General features: G+C 45.1%; 1 protein-coding gene across 5 annotated transcripts in view; it reads left to right on the forward strand.

Annotated features, from left to right (window-relative positions):
* Positions 1 to 17615, forward strand: part of NCOA2 (nuclear receptor coactivator 2) — a 255534-nt gene that overhangs the window by 44373 nt on the left and 193546 nt on the right. For all 5 annotated transcript variants that reach the window (XM_056522108.1, XM_056522104.1, XM_056522105.1 and 2 more), the window contains exon 2: positions 8653 to 8731. The gene's annotated coding sequence lies outside the window, so the exon portion shown is untranslated. The remainder of the gene's footprint in view (positions 1 to 8652; positions 8732 to 17615) is intronic.

Below are 17615 nucleotides of genomic sequence, written 5' to 3' on the forward strand. Positions count from 1 at the left end.
ATCTTATCCCCTAGCCTTTGGATAGGGGATCAAATGTTTTTGCCCAGAATTCCCCTTTAAGCTCACTTACTATTGTGTATGGCCAACTTCCCTATGACATGCCACAATGCACCTGTTGGCTACTTAAGTTCGGTCCTCCCTGTACTTTATTGTGCCCGGCTATATTACTTGTAGTGCTTCCTGCCTGCCGGGCCTGAATCTTTCCCATTCATTACCATGTAGTGGGTGATGTCACCCTGGGCTGGATAGGAAGTGCATTGTTTCATTGGGTATCCTATTAGGAAGTAAATTGAGGTTACAAGTTCAGATAAAATTGTTAAATGGTAACCATATGAATGTTCTGTGAGTTTTACTTTCGAGTATAGTGCTTCTTTTAGGGTTGCTAAAAATGACTGGGTTCCAGGTATTTCTTTACTGACCATGAACCTGAACGTGTTTGACAGACACTTTTTGTTCAGTTTTACAATAGTGATCTTTATACCTTGTGATTAGGGGAGGGGTAAGGACATTTTGACTGTAAAATGTTGTCTACAAGGGAACCATATAGTGCCAAAATTTTCCATTAAATATAAGGTATAAGAACATCTACATTAGTGGCTTATATTCAGCCCTATACCATTTCATATTTTTACTATTCTCTGTATTCATCAGGAAGTGGAATGGTGTTTGGCATGGGTGAGAAGAGGAAAATATTCCCTTGTAAACTGAGATCTACTACTTCACTTTATATGTATATTGACAATATTTGCCAACTGCATGAAGTCTATGTTGTGTCACATATATGGAATTAGATCTTACCGTGTTTCCCCAAAAATAAGACACTGTCTTATATTTATTTTTCTTCAAAAAGACACACCATGGCTTATTTTCAGGGGACGTCTTAGGCATACATGACGCCCTGCATATCAGCTTCCGCTGCAAGGAAACCCCTATGGTACGGTACCTGTCAAGAAGGGCTAGCCATCTTCATTAGCCTCAATAAGCCACACCTACCACCATGGCTTCTTTTAGGGGGTATGGCTTATATTAAGCGAATAGATAGAACTGCTGGAATGGCTTATTTTATGGCTATGTCTTATTTTTGGGGAAACACTGTATTAAAAGTAAATAGGAAAACTTTTTGTACCCACAATCCTTAATGCAGGTTCAGTATCCCAGCATAATCTGCTTTTGTTTTTGTTTTATACTTAAGTTGTTGTTAAATACTATGTTTCACTCGATGATCAACTCTCCTTCATATTGCCGCATGCTTGTTTAAAATATGTAGTGCTGGGCATTTTGTGTAATTTTGTTGTTTGGGATTTAAGAGCTTTTTATAGAGTTAGGCTGCCTATGAGAACTGTTGACTCCTCTGACAACATGTCTGTACTATGCTGCTGCCATTCAGTATTATCATAGAGGACACTACATAGATCAAAACTGCTCAACTAATCCCATTGTCTTGCTATGACTACATAAATAAAAATACCACAAATTCCCCCCCTTAACATCATTAGGTTTTGTCTTTCATATTGCCTAAACAATTGTTCTACATAAGCTTCCGGTGTTTAGCAGACCCCCCCCCCCCACCCCCGTTGTTAGTTTTATAATCCTGTTTCTGCCTATAAAATAACTAACTGCAGCAGGAGCCTCCCCTCACTGCTTTTTCTGCCTTTGGAGACAAAGAATGTAAAGTCCTTTCCCCTAGCATTCTGCTAATTTAAAAGTTTATATTGGGGGAAATGAACTTCCCATGTTAAGTTTCTAAAAGACTGCTTCAGAAGCATGGAGAAAATATGCAGTGTTTTTTCTACATATCCAATAGGACTCACTCCTGCAGCACTCTTGGTCAAGAAATGGTGGCTCTTAGTGCACTTTTTGATCAAAACGTGTCTTCCCCCCCCCCCCCCCCCCCCCCCCATCACTTCGGATGGGACCCTAACACTCATTTCACTCACCTCTGCTGCATATGGACTCTGACTGGGTGACATGCTGGATCCACTTTCCATTTAAAGAACCTCCTGCTAACAGGGAAGGGGTGCACACTGCTGTGGCAAATACATTTTTTCCCTTAGACTGTATGCACTATGCATCTGAGCCCTATGGAGGGAGATAATTGATAGACGGCACTCACCAGAAACGGGGCTTCATATCTTCTTCAGTAAACATAAGTTGCAGTGTCAGACAAACACGCCGAGGATCTCAGCGATGTGGTCACAGCTGTATCGTACTTCCATACTTCTTCAGACCAGTGATGGTCTGAGGAAGTACGATACAGCTGTGACCACCTCGCTGAGATCCTCGACATTCCTGTCCGCTATGTTTGTCTGACACTGCACCTTATGTCTACTGAATAAAGAAGATATGAAGTCCGTTTCCGGTGAGTGCCGTCTATCAGTTATCTCCCTGCTTGTCATTTTGGATTGCCTTTTGTCTGGAAGACTGAGCACCTATAGAACATTGGGCTTTTTCATGCACCCACCTGTGTTTCCCCTGCACGAACCTCGTGATTCCATTTAGCAGTGCCGGACTCTGTGTTTTCTATTACATTTATTCTAAGGACTCCGTTTATTTTAAGTGTCTCCTTTGGCCTCTGTTGGGTTCGTATATGTAAATTTTTTTTATTTTTTACCTTTTTCTCTAATGCATTGTTCCTTAACCTGTGGCTCTTCAGCTGTCGCAAAAGGACAACTCCCTGCATAACCGGACAGCTAAAGGTGTCTTGGTGTGCTGAGAGTTTTAGTCTTGCAACAGCTGGAAAGCCACAGGTTGCGGAATACTGTTCTATTTTTTAGGAACGCACAGTAGACTCCACATACAGTTGGCAACTGCATAAAAGGTATATTGCATGGTATACAAATTATTTTATTTTTACAATTGAAGAATATGGATGATGAATGACTGTACAGTGCCATACATTAAAGCATTTCACTGGAGTTACCGTATTTTTCGCCGTAAAAGACGCACTTTTTCTTCCCCAAAACTGGGGGGGGGAGAAGTTGGTGCGTCTTATACGGCGAATACACACCTATCGCGGTGGTCCCTGCGGCCATCAACGGCCCGGACCCGTGGCTAATACAGGACATCACCGATCGCGGTGATGCCCTGTATTAACCCTTCAGACACGGCGATCAAAGCTGACCGCCACATCTGAAGCGAAAATAACACTAACCCGGCTGTTCGGGACCGTTGTGGTGAAATCGCGGCGTCCCAAACAGCTTACAGGACACCGGGAGGGACCTTACCTGCCTCCTCGGTGTCTGCTCCGTGCCGGGATCCCCTGCATGGCCGGCGCTTTCCTTCGATGTCATCACGTCGTTGCGCACGCCGTCCCGTCATCCAATAGGAGTGGCGTGCGTAGCAACATGATGACGGCGACTGAGAGCGAGGATCCCGTGGAAGAAGACGTCCGGAGCATCGGGGACACCACAGGGACGCGGCGACAGCAATGGAGCGACATCCAGGGCAGCGGTGACGGGTCTGGAGCGGTGGGGACACATGAGTATTACCTCCTATACCAGTGGTCTTCAACCTGCGGACCTCCAGATGCTGCAAAACTACAACTCCCAGCATGCCCGGACAGCCAACGGCTGTCCGGGCATGCTGGGAGTTGTAGTTTTGCAACATCTGGAGGTCCGCAGGTTGAAGATCACTGTTGGGTTCAGAATCTTTTTTTTCTAGATTTTGCACCTTTAAAATTGGGTGCGTCTTATATGCCGGTGCGTCCTATAGGGCGAAAAATACGGCATATTAAGAAATCTTGCGTATACCTTTTTGTGTGCCCAAAGCTTTACCTAAACTGATTCCTGAAAACTGCTGTTTTTCCGGTTCCCAAGTTCTGTTCTTTTTCATCACATTAGGAGCAGCCTGCTGCCAGCCGTGAAGGGAAAAACTGCAATAACCTAAGCGAAAATTTGGAGAACACGTTTCAGAGCACCCAAAACATATGTTAAAGATTTCAGAGGAAAATGGGGAATAAAATGAAGGTTATTTATATGTTGATGAGAAGTCGCTTTTAATGTAAATTAAATGAAGATTCTGCAAGAGAAGAGAGCACTGGTAATTGCTAGTGACTAATTGTGGAGGCAGCGAGCCAAATGCTTCTGGCTTAGAGACACTGTAATGGATTTGTTAGAAGACAGTGGCTTGAGATGCTGAGGTTATAAGGCATGAGGGCTGTCCAGCTTTGTTGTAATAAATCGGACTTGCTATGAAACAAACTGAAGCTTCGGTGCCCAAATATCATATGGTCATAGGACAGAAAAAGCTTGATACCGCCATGAAACCCTTCAGTTCCTTGTACAGTAAACTAAACAAATTCTGAAATTCCTCCAAGTCGTCTCCACAATGGATCTTTTAATTGGGTTTCAGGGCTAATTAGTGAAAGAGGTTTTTATCTCTGGCGAAGCCTTGGAGCAGCATTAGCCATGAGAGCCCCAGACATTAATTAATCATTAATCAGCGCAAATCAGTCAACTTTTCCCTGCTGCAGCCAATCCCGGCTCAAGGTCAGTGAATTACCGGAATATCGCAGGTTGTATTAATACAGCGTGCCGCCTAAGTGACAGAATTAAAGCGTACCTGTCATACCACACAAAAAATACAAAATTGTTACTCAGTACCTAATCCTGATCATGTACATATAATTTTTTATGTGTTTAGCACCTATATTGCTCACAAATACCTTCTTTGTGTTGCTTACTTGGTTTGTAATTCTGTGCTCTGGAGGGGGGCCTGTCCTCACATGACTCCTCTTCCTCCCTGAGTCTGCTGTGCTGGGTCTCTTCAGCCAATCATTGCAGGCAGCTTTGTAGCCCAATCCCCTTTTCATGCCGCAGTCAGCTAGGACAGGAGTGAGCACAGAGGAGTGCTAGTCCCACCCTTACTGATCTTTGTCCCAGCCTGTGTTTCAGCTGGGGCAAAGATGATGCGGCAGCAGGACAGGATTATGTTCTGGATGGTATGGGGACCCCTACTGGGTATTTTTTTTTTTTAAGTAATTATTTATATAAAAAGGAAATAACATTTTCTAATGAGGTATACTTGAAAGGTTAATGTTTTGCCAAGATGTTCAACATATACAAAGTTTTTGAATCTTACGGTGCCCATTTAACTCTTTACTGGCAACAAACCAATAGCTGCACATACAGTATAAAGATGTCCATTATTGATCTCTTATAATATTATAACTTACTGTCAGTCTGATTGATTGGATCCACCTCTTAGAGTCACAGTATTTGCTATAGGGTCCTCCATGTACATATTAGCAAGGAGACCATTATCTTCAGCTGCACCTCTTTACGTGTGGTAAGCAGCATTAGAAACAGGGTCACCTGCCCTATCTTCCTGCATATTCAGGTTAGTATGGGTGATCCTGCTGTCAGATTTAATGTCCTGTGTGAACATGGGACATGGGAAGAGAATGTGATAAGGGGGGGGGGGGGATATGATATGGGGGGAGAATGTGAAATGGGTGGTGGGCATAAAATGGGAATTCACCATTTATTTATTACCGTATATCGTATTGCATATTGAAATCGCAATATTTAGGCCCATAATCGCAATTGCACATTTTCCCCATATCGTGCAGCCCTAATTCACATTATTTTTCATGATTTAAGCAGAGAAAAAAAAGTCCTGTCATTTCAACTGATTTAGCGAATGCTGATCTGAACATAGCCTTATAGATACATTCCAGACTATACATATTAATAAAATGTTGCACAAATTTTGAGTCTACATTCTTTATGCGATTTCAATCCTCATGGTATGTAGTTTGCAGCCTTCCTTCTAGGTACAGTTGTTGTCATAGTTACATAGTTAGTATGGTTGAAAAAAGACATACGTCCATCAAGTCCAACCAGGGGATTGAAGGGAAGGATGTAAGGGGATAAGGGAAAGGGATGTAGTTTTATAATTCTGCATAAGCATTAATGTTATTTTGTTCCAGGAATGTATCTAACCCTGCTTTAAAGCTGTTAATTGTTCCTGCTGTGACCAGTTCCTGAGGTAGACCGTTCCATAAATTCACAGTCCTCACGGTAAAGAAGGCGTGCCGCCCCTTTAGACTAAACCTTTTCTTCTCCAGACGGAGGGAGTGCCCCCTCGTCCTTTGGGGGGGTTTAACCTGGAACAGTTTTTCTCCATATTTTTTGTATGGGCCATTTATATACTTATATACGTTTATCATATCCCCCCTTAAACGTCTCTTCTCAAGACTAAACAATTGTAACTCCTTTAATCGCTCCTCATAGCTAAGATGTTCCATGCCCCATATTAGTTTAGTCGCGCGTCTCTGCACCCTTTCCAACTCCGCAGTGTCCCTTTTATGAACAGGCGACCAAAACTGAACAGCATATTCCAGGTGAGGCCGTACCAATGCTTTATAAAGGGGGAGTATTATGTCCCTGCCCCTCGAGTCCATGCCTCTTTTTATACATGACAATATCCTGCCGGCTTTGGAAGCAGCAGCCTGACATTGCATGCTATTTTGTAGTCTGTGATCTACAAGTACACCCAGATCCTTCTCTACCAGTGACTCTGCCAGTTTAATCCCCCCTAAGACATACGATGCATGCAGGTTATTAGTACCCAGATGCATAACTTTACATTTATCCACATTGAACCTCATTTGCCAAGTGGATGCCCAGACACTTAGTCTATCCAAGTCATCTTGTAACTTATGCACATCCTCTATAGACTGTACCGTGCTACAAAGCTTGGTGTCATCTGCAAAGATAGAAACAGAGCTGTTAATACCATCCTCTATATCATTGATAAATAAATTAAACAGCAGCGGGCCCAGTACTGAACCTTGGGGTACACCACTAATAACCGGGGACCAATCAGAGTACGAATCATTTACCACCACTCTCTGGGTACGATCCATGAGCCAGTGTTCAATCCAGTTACAAACTAAAGTTTCCAAGCCCAAGGACCTTAACTTACCTGTCAGATGTCTGTGAGGGACAGTATCAAATGCTTTGGCAAAATCCAGAAACACTATATCCACAGCCATTCCTCTGTCAAGGCTTCTACTCACCTCTTCATAAAAGCAAATTAGATTGGTTTGACAACTTCTATCCTTAGTAAACCCATGCTGGCTATCACTTATAATACTATTATCCCCTATGTATTCCTGTATGTAATCCCTTATAAGTCCTTCAAACAATTTACCCACAATGCACGTTAGACTTACCGGTCTATAATTGCCTGGCGAAGACCTAGAGCCCTTCTTGAAGATTGGTACCACATTAGCCTTGCGCCAGTCCCTTGGCACAATACCAGACACCAGAGAATCTCTAAATATCATGAACAAGGGTACAGATATTACTGAACTTACCTCTCTAAGAACTCTTGGGTGCAATCCATCCGGCCCTGGAGATTTGCTAACATTTACTTTACTTAACTTACCTTGTACCATCTCTACATTAAGCCAGTTCAATACATTATATGATGTGTTACCAGCACTGACCTGACCAATGTCAGCTCCTTCTTCCATAGTATATACAGAACTAAAGAACCCATTCAGTAGCTCCGCCTTCTCTTGATCGCCCGTGACAACCTCCCCATTATCATTATTAAGGGGTCCTACATGCTCTGTCCTTGGTTTTTTTGTATTTATATATCTAAAAAAATATTTAGGATTAGTTTTGCTTTCTTCGGCCACCTGTCTCTCATTTTGAATTTTTGCTGTTTTTATTACATTTTTACAGATTTTATTAAGCTCCTTGTACTGTTTAAATGTTATAGCTGACCCATCAGATTTGTATTTTTTGAAGGCTATTTTTTTGTTGTTTATTGCTCTTTTAACCTCATTTGTCAGCCATGTAGGATTTAGTTTTAATCGTTTATATCATGTGGATGGGTCCTTCCAGTAATATATGCTAGAAGTGAAGTCTGTGTGTTCTAAAGTTTGTTTTGGAAGCTTTTACTCTTTCTACTAGTTCCAGGGCTGGCTCTACCTATAGGCAAAATAGGCCGCCACTAAGAGTGCCCTCTTGAGGCAGGCGCTGCTCTGCCCGCTGCAAGAAACTTAGCCAGCCGGCGCCACTCCCATGAGGAGGGGGTTTGTTAAAGTGTGTCACCCCAGTATTAAGTGGTAAAGTGTCAAAGGGTGAAGACAATGGGCAGGGTAAAGGGGGCAGCATAATTAGGTTTCGCCTAGGGTGGCAAAAATCCTTGCACCAGCCCTGACTAGTTCACAGTGTATGTGATTTGTCTCCTGCATACTGTGTGCTTTCATCCCTATCTACAGCCTGTGTGAGCTGCCCTCCTTGGATTCTCTACCAACACTACATACTTTGAACTCAAAGGAGTTGTACATAGCAGCTCAAACAGTGTGGATTTTGACACAAAAACTATACAAATTTTTATGTCAAAAACCATGCAGTTTAAAAAAAATACAACAAAAAACCCCTCCTATTGATTTCAGTATAAAACTGCATTTCCAATCTGTAGCGAACCTTGAAGTTGGAGGGATGTCCCCCACCCCACAGACGTGTAGAGATATTTTCACTTGTTTGCACACCCGCCCCCGGTCAGTTATTGGCAGCAGTATTCCTGCACACCATGGGATCTTCGTTTGTTTTGTGACTTTTGGTTTTAGTAGAAATAAAAGTATTTTGGGAATTATATTATATGTAAAATTACCTGTTTTTGTTCCCGTTTTAGATATATTCCAGATTTCTGAAGAGCCTGCTGCTTATGAAAAGGAAACACCATTTTATTGCTCCTCATTATGCGTTAACAGGTAAAGGTTTCATTACTTGTAAAATAGTAACACTTTGCACTTTACATTCACGTGGAAATTCTAATATGCAAAAGTAGAACAGATAAAAACTACAAACTACAGCACAAAACAGACATCAAACAGCCGCGTAAAAGTTATAGATCTGAATAGGGCAATTTTAATTGTATTTATTTTGTTAAAGTTTGCCTTTTTATATGTGGTTCAATAGTACACAAGTATGTAAACATGGGTATCTATATAATCCTATGGACCCACAGAATAAAGATACTGTGTCAGTTTACCATAAAATGCATTGTGTAAAAAATGACTGCTCCCAAGTTTTTTTCCAGTTTCCCCCAAAAGTAATAGTTTTTTTTCTGTTGTACATTTTATAGTAAAATGAAAAGTATTGTTACAAATTACAATTGGTTGTGCAAACAACAAGCCCTTATATGGTTCTGTGAATGGAACAATAAGAGTTGTGTCCTAAAGGGCAAAATTCTTTGTTTCCTTAAAGGGGTACTCTGGTACGCTGGGACCCACGCAATATACTGTCTGGTACCCCGGCTCAACCCATGCGCAGCACTGTATCTACCATCTTACCCTCCATGCATCTCTATGGAAAAACTATAGATGCACAAGAACAGCGCTATGGCTCTCCGAAAGAGATGCATGAAGGGCACGTGTCAACCCCACACTCCGTGCCCAAGAAGAGCAGGAGCACAGTGCAGCAGATCACGGGCCGCATGTGACTGAGTCGCCTCTGAGCGCCCACGTACCTTCTGAAGCCTGGTCCTCCGGTGATCTCCATGTAGGAGTGTCAATTCCGGTACTTAGTGGTGAGTGCAGGATGCTAATCGTTGTGTCTTTTACATGCTAGAAATTCTATAATGTGTATAAAGATCTCTAGACACTTCCCAAAGGATGATGTTGGAGGTCAGAAGGATCAATTTTCCAACACTATTGTTTTCTGAGAGATAAGCCACCACCAGAGATGTCTGTCAATGTCTTATGGCCCTTTTACATGGGCTGATGTGATAAAGAAAACAATCACCCATCTCATGATCAGCATTCGTTTACCGAGACCTCACAAATGTTGATCAGTTTTCTGTTGACACAGGGTGATGTGTGGCCAATAGATATTCTTTTATTGGGTGCACAGAAGTTGTGTTCAACTGACGAACAAGCGCTTTCTCATTCGCCGGCTGGTCACTGGCCCTTTTACATGGCCATGAGTGTTTCCAGGTTACCTCCCTCTCCTCATTCACAACACACAAACGCTCAGGTAAGGTTTATAGTCATTAACACATGCCACACATCCGAACTGTCCGTAGCATTCTAAGTTGACTATGATGTTAAGTTACAATGGTCCAGAAAAGATCATTGTATGTTGAAATTATTGTAACCTGAGGCTATTGTAACTTAAGGGACCACTGTACCAGGGTAAACAAAGCCTAAAGTTGTCACAAGTTGACTATGTCTGGTTTGTGCCTATGCTGTGGCCCTGCCCTGACAATATGTTTGAATACCTTTTTGATGATACTGCTATGTATACCCTCGGTGGAGACCATACTCGGGATGTGATTGGTCCTTATGGCAGGAACATCTTCGTAGACATTGAATTTGTTGCTTTTGGTGAGCACTTACCTGCTATTTCTTCAGTGGTAGCTGCTTTATAGGCTACTTACACTAGTGCAGAGCAGTAATCAAAACTTTTGTAGAGGAACAGTGGTGCAGTTGCCCATGGCAACCAATCAGATTGCTATTTTCAGATTGCTTTTATTTAAGGACATGGCCCCCTGCCCCTTAATGCAAGTCTATGTAAGGGGGCGTGGCGGCCCTCTCGCACCTCCCACAGACTTGCATTGAAGGGGTAGGGCATGAAGTCATGAAGGGGCAGGACCGTGACATCATGATCCTCCGACCCCTGCATCGCCAGTCATCAGGCACGAAGCAAAGCTCGGATGACGGGTGCTGAAGGAGAGATCGCGGGGGTTCCCAGCAGCGGGACCCCCGTGATCAGACATCGTATCCCCTATCCTTTGGATAGGGGATGAGATGTCTAGTGCCGGAGTACCCCTTTAAGTGCCAGGCCAATTTTCATTTTTGCCTTTCTTTTTTCCTCCTCTCCTTTTAAAATCTATAACTTTTATTTTTTCACCTACAGACCCTTTGTAATGACATCTTTCATTTTACTGTAAGATGTACCATGAAACCAAAAATGTAATATTTGTCGGTGGAAATTTATAAGAAAATTGCAATTTTGCAACTTTTGGTTTGGTTTTTACACAGTGCACTTTATGGTAAAAATGATACATTATCTTTATTGGTCAATGCAAATAAAACCTATTAACCTCTTGGGGACAAAGGGCATACAGGTATGCCCTTGCTCCCTGGTACTTAAGGACCAAGGGCATACCTGTACGCCCGTGTGACTGCTGATATCTATACCTGTACGCCCGTGCAAGTCCCCAGGGGGGTCATGAGACCCCCCCCCCCATGTCGGTGATCGCTGCAGATTTGTGGCTATTCCGGGTCATATGGGTCTCCAGTGATCCGGAAAATAAGGGGGATCAGGGTTGTCCAAGACACCCACGATCCCCCTGAAGGGATAGGAGTGAGGTGGCAGCGGTGCCACCCCTCCTATCCCTGCTATTGGTTGTCTAGAAGCGACGACCAATAGCAGATCGGGAGCAGGGGGGTTAGCTTTCGGTTTCCCCGTTCTGCTCACCCACAATAGGCCGGGCAGAACAAGGAAACCAACGAGGACCGGCGCCGAAGGTCCACTTACCCATCGGCGGCGGCAGAAGAGGACGGCGATGCGGCTTCCTGGATCCTACGGAAGCCGGTGGGTTGCCTAGCAACATCTGGAGGGCTACAGTTTGAGACCACTATACAGTGGTCTCTAACTGTAGCCCTCCAGATGTTGCAAAACTACAAATCCCAGCATGCCCAGACAGCTGTTTGGGCATGCTGGGATTTGTAGTTTTGCAACAGCTGTAGGGCTACAGTTTGGAGATCACTGTGCAGTGATCTCTAAACTGTGGCCCTCTAGATCTTGCAAAACTTCAAATCAAAGCATGCCCAAACAGCAAACGGCTGTCTCAGCATGCTGGGAGTTATAGTTGCGTACCTCCAGCTGTTGCATAACTACATCTCCCAGCATGCCTTTCGGCGATCAGAACATGTTGGGAGTTGTAGTTTTGCAACAGCTGGAGGCACACTGGTTGTAAAAAAAATCCTGAGTTATGTAACGGAACCTAACTGAAGGTTTTCAGTGCATGCTGGGAGTTGTAGTTTTGAAACAGCTGGAGGTTTGTACAGGGTACATTCACACGGGCGGGTTTACAGTGAGTTTCCTGCTTCAAGTTTGAGCTACGGCAAATTTTTCGCTGCAGCGCAAACTCCTTCCGGCACACCGTAACCTGCCAGTATACTCAAAAAACACTACACTACACTAACACATAATAAACGGTAAAACACTACATTGACACCCCCTTACACTGTCCCCCCAATAAAAATGAAAAATTTGTCGAACGGCAGTGTTTCCAAAACGGAACCTCCAGCTGTTGCGAAACAACAACTCCCAGCATTTGCGGACAGCCACTGACTGTCCAGGCATGCTGGGAGTTTAGCAACAGCTGGAGGCACTCTGTTTGGGTATCACTTGCGTAGAATACCCCTATGTCCACCCCTATGCAATCCCTATTCTAGTCCTCAAATGCGCATGGCGCTCTCTCACTTCGGAGCCCTGTCGTATTTCAAGGAAACAGTTTAGGGCCACATATGGGGTATTTCTGTACTCGGGAGAAATTGCACTACAAATTTTGGGGGGCTTTTTCTCCTTTTACCCCTTATGAAAAGGACAAGTGGGGGTCTACACCAGCCTGTTAGTGTAAAAAATGTTTTTTTAATTTACACTATCATGCTGGTGTTGCCCCATACTTTTTATTTTCACAAGCGATAAAAGGAAATAAAGACCCCCAAAATTTGTAGCACAATTTCTCCTGAGTACAGAAAATACCCCATATGTGGGCGTAAAATGCTCTGCGGGCGCACAACAAGGCTCAGGAGTGAGAGCGCACTATGTACATTTGAGGCCTAAATTGGTGATTTGCACAGGGGTGGCTGATTTTACAGCCGTTCGAACATAAACGCAAAAAAATAAATACCCACATGTGACCCCATTTTGGAAACTACACCCCTCACGTAGTATAAGAAGGGGTACAGTGAGCATTTACACACCACTGGCATTTGACAGATCTTTGGAACAGTGGTCCGTGAAAATGAAAAAATGAATTTTTTATTTGCACAGCCCTCTGTTCCAAAGATCTGTCAAATGCCAGTGGGGTGTAAATACTCACTGCACCCCTTATTAAATTCTGTGAGGGGTGTAGTTTCCAAAATGGGCTTATGTGTGGGGGTCCACTGTTCTGGCACCACAGGGGGCTTTGTAAACACACATGGCCCCTGACTTCCATTCCAAAAAATTCTCTCTCTAAAAGCTCAATGGCGCTCCCCCTCTTCTGAGCATTGTAGTGCGCCAGCAGAGCACTTGACGTCTACATATGGGGTATTTCCATACTCAGAAGAGATTGGGTTACAAATTTTGGGGGGAATTTTCTCCCATTACCCTTTGTAAAAATGGTAAATTTGGGGGGAAAAATGAACTTTAATGAAAATTTTTTTTTTTCATTTACACATCTGACTTTAACGAAAAGTTGTCAAACACCTGTGGGGTGTTAAGGCTCACTGGACCCCTTGTTACGTACCTTGAGGGGTGTAGTTTCCAAAATGTTAGGCCATGTGTTTTTTTTTCTGTTGTTCTGGCACCATAGGGGCTTCCTAAATGCGACATTCCCCCCGAAAACCATTTCAGCAAAATTCATTCCCTTCTGAGCCCTCAACTGCGCAAAATTCACTGCGTGAAATGCGTCAGAGGCTTACTTGCTTGTACCTGTTTTATCCTGACATATTTTTCCAATGAAGAGCAAGAAGTTTTAACCAATCACTGGGTGCTGGACATTGCTTCTTTGAAACGCGTCAGAGGGCTTACTGCTTGTACCTGTTTTATCCTGACATATTTTTCCAATGAAGAGCAAAAGTTTTAACCAATCACTGGGTGCTGGACATTGCTTCTTTGAAACGCGTCAGAGGATTACTTGCTTGTACCTGTTTTATCCTGACATATTTTTCCTATAAAGAGGCAAGAAGTTTTAACCTATTGTCACGATGCCGGCTGGCAGGTAGTGGACCCTCTGTGCCAGAGAGGGATTGGCGTGGACCGTGCTAGTGGACCGGTTCTAAGCCACTACTGGTTTTCACCAGAGCCCGCCGCAAAGCGGGATGGTCTTGCTGCGGCGGTAGTGACCAGGTCGTATCCACTAGCAACGGCTCACCTCTCTGGCTGCTGAAGATAGGCGCGGTACAAGGGAGTAGGCAGAAGCAAGGTCGGACGTAGCAGAAGGTCGGGGCAGGCAGCAAGGATCGTAGTCAGGGGCAACGGCAGAAGGTCTGGAAACACAGGCAAGGAACACACAAGGAACGCTTTCACTGGCACTAAGGCAACAAGATCCGGCAAGGGAGTGCAAGGGAAGTGAGGTAATATAGGGAAGTGCACAGGTGAAAACCCTAATTGGAACCACTGCGCCAATCAGCGGCGCAGTGGCCCTTTAAATCGCAGAGACCCGGCGCGCGTGCACCCTAGGGAGCGGGGCCGCGCGCGCCGGGACAGAACAGACGGGGAGCGAGTCAGGTAGGGGAGCCGGGGTGCGCATCGCGAGCGGGCGCTACCCGCATCGCGAATCGCATCCCGGCTGGCAGCAGGATCGCAGCGCCCCGGGTCAGAGGACGTGACCGGAGCGCTGCAGCGGAGGGAGTGAAGCGAGCGCTCCGGGGAGGAGCGGGGACCCGGAGCGCTCGGCGTAACAGTACCCCCCCCCTTGGGTCTCCCCCTCTTCTTGGAGCCTGAGAACCTGAGGAGCAGACTTTTGTCAAGGATGTTGTCCTCAGGTTCCCAGGATCTCTCTTCAGGACCACAACCCTCCCAGTCTACTAAAAAAAAATTTTTCCCTCTGACCTTTTTGGCAGCCAAAATTTCCTTGACCGAGAAGACGTCCGAGGAGCCGGAAACAGGAGTGGGAGGAACAGATTTGGGAGAAAAACGGTTGAGGATGAGTGGTTTGAGAAGAGAGACGTGAAAGGCATTAGGGATACGAAGAGAAGGAGGAAGAAGAAGTTTATAAGAGACAGGATTAATTTGACACAAAATTTTGAAAGGACCAAGATAGCGTGGTCCCAACTTGTAGCTAGGGACACGGAAGCGGACATATTTAGCGGAGAGCCATACCTTGTCTCCAGGGGAAAAAACGGGGGGAGCTCTTCTTTTCTTATCCGCGAACCTCTTCATGCGTGAAGAAGCCTGTAAGAGAGAATTTTGGGTCTCTCTCCGTATAATGGAAAGGTCACGAGAAATTTCATCCACAGCGGGCAGACCAGAGGGCAAGGGGGTAGGGAGGGGGGGAAGAGGGTGACGGCCGTACACCACGAAAAATGGGGATTTGGAGGAAGATTCAGAGACCCTGAAGTTATACGAAAATTCGGCCCATGGAAGGAGATCTGCCCAGTCATCCTGGCGGGAGGAAACAAAATGTCGCAAATAATCACCCAGGATCTGGTTAATTCTTTCTACTTGTCCATTGGACTGGGGATGATATGCAGAGGAAAAATTTAATTTAATCTTGAGTTGTTTACAGAGAGCCCTCCAGAATTTAGACACGAATTGGACCCCTCTATCCGAGACAATCTGCGTAGGCAACCCGTGAAGACGAAAAATGTGTACAAAAAATTGTTTAGCCAACTGAGGCGCAGAAGGAAGACCAGGAAGAGGGATGAAATGTGCCATTTTGGAGAATCGATCAACGACCACCCAAATAACGGTGTTGCCACGGGAAGGGGGTAAATCAGTAATAAAATCCATACCAATCAGAGACCAAGGCTGTTCGGGGACAGGCAGAGGATGAAGAAAACCAGCGGGCTTCTGGCGAGGAGTCTTATCCCGGGCACAGATAGTGCAGGCTCGCACAAAGTCCCCAACATCCGTCTCCAGAGTCGGCCACCAATAGAAGCGGGAGATGAGTTGCACAGATTTCTTGATGCCCGCATGACCTGCGAGATGGGAGGAGTGACCCCATTTGAGGATTCCGAGGCGTTGGCGTGGAGAAACAAAGGTCTTTCCTGGAGGAGTCTGCCTGATGGAGGCAGGAGAAGTGGAGATCAGGCAGTCAGGTGGAATGATGTGTTGCGGAGGGAGATCAACTTCTGAGGCATCCGAGGAACGAGAGAGAGCATCGGCCCTAATGTTCTTATCGGCAGGACGAAAGTGAATCTCAAAATTAAATCGGGCAAAGAACAGAGACCACCGGGCCTGGCGAGGATTCAGCCGTTGGGCCGACTGGAGGTAGGAGAGGTTCTTGTGGTCGGTGTAGATAATAACAGGAAATCTTGATCCCTCCAGCAGATGCCTCCATTCCTCAAGTGCTAATTTAATGGCTAGAAGCTCTCGATCCCCGATGGAGTAGTTCCTCTCCGCTGGAGAGAAGGTCCTAGAGAAAAAACCACAAGTGACAGCATGCCCGGAAGGATTTTTTTGTAGAAGAACAGCTCCAGCTCCTACTGAGGAGGCATCAACCTCCAATAGGAAGGGTTTGGAAGGGTCAGGTCTGGAGAGCACGGGAGCCGAAGAAAAGGCAGACTTGAGTCGTTTAAAGGAGTCTTCTGCTTGAGGAGGCCAGGACTTGGGATCAGCATTTTTCTTGGTTAAAGCCACGATAGGAGCCACAATGGTAGAAAAATGTGGAATAAATTGCCTGTAATAATTGGCGAACCCCAAAAAGCGTTGGATAGCACGGAGTCCGGAGGGGCGTGGCCAATTTAAGATGGCAGAGAGTTTGTCTGGATCCATCTGTAGTCCCTGGCCAGAGACCAAATATCCTAGAAAAGGAAGAGATTGGCATTCAAACAGACATTTCTCAATTTTGGCATAGAGTTGGTTGTCACGAAGTCTCTGAAGAACCATACGGACATGCTGGCGGTGTTCTTCTAGATTGGCAGAAAAAATTAGGATATCGTCCAGATATACCACAACACAGGAGTATAACAGATCACGAAAAATTTCATTGACAAAGTCTTGGAAGACGGCAGGGGCATTGCACAGTCCAAAGGGCATGACCAGATACTCAAAGTGTCCATCTCTGGTGTTAAATGCCGTTTTCCACTCGTCCCCCTCTCTGATGCGGATGAGGTTATAGGCGCCTCTTAAGTCCAATTTAGTGAAGATGTGGGCACCTTGGAGGCGATCAAAGAGTTCAGAGATGAGGGGTAAGGGGTAGCGGTTCTTAACCGTGATTTTATTAAGACCGCGGTAGTCAATGCAAGGACGTAGGGAGCCATCTTTTTTGGACACAAAGAAAAATCCGGCTCCGGCAGGAGAGGAGGATTTACGGATAAAGCCCTTTTTTAGATTCTCCTGGACGTATTCGGACATGGCAAGAGTCTCTGGGGCAGAGAGAGGATAAATTCTGCCCCGGGGTGGAGTAGTACCCGGGAGGAGGTCGATAGGGCAATCATAAGGCCTGTGAGGAGGTAGAGTCTCAGCTTGTTTTTTGCAGAAAACATCCGCGAAGTCCATATAGGCCTTAGGGAGACCGGTTACTGGAGGAACCACAGAGTTACGGCAAGGGTTACTGGGAACCGGTTTTAGACAGTTCTTGGAACAAGAGGACCCCCAACTCTTGATCTCCCCAGTGGACCAATCCAGGGTTGGGGAATGAAGTTGAAGCCAGGGAAGTCCAAGGAGAATCTCCGAGGTGCAATTGGGGAGGACCAAAAGTTCAATCCTCTCATG

The sequence above is a fragment of the Hyla sarda genome, chromosome 5 (genome assembly GCF_029499605.1).
Source record: "Hyla sarda isolate aHylSar1 chromosome 5, aHylSar1.hap1, whole genome shotgun sequence".
NCBI classification, from domain to species: Eukaryota; Metazoa; Chordata; class Amphibia; order Anura; family Hylidae; genus Hyla; species Hyla sarda.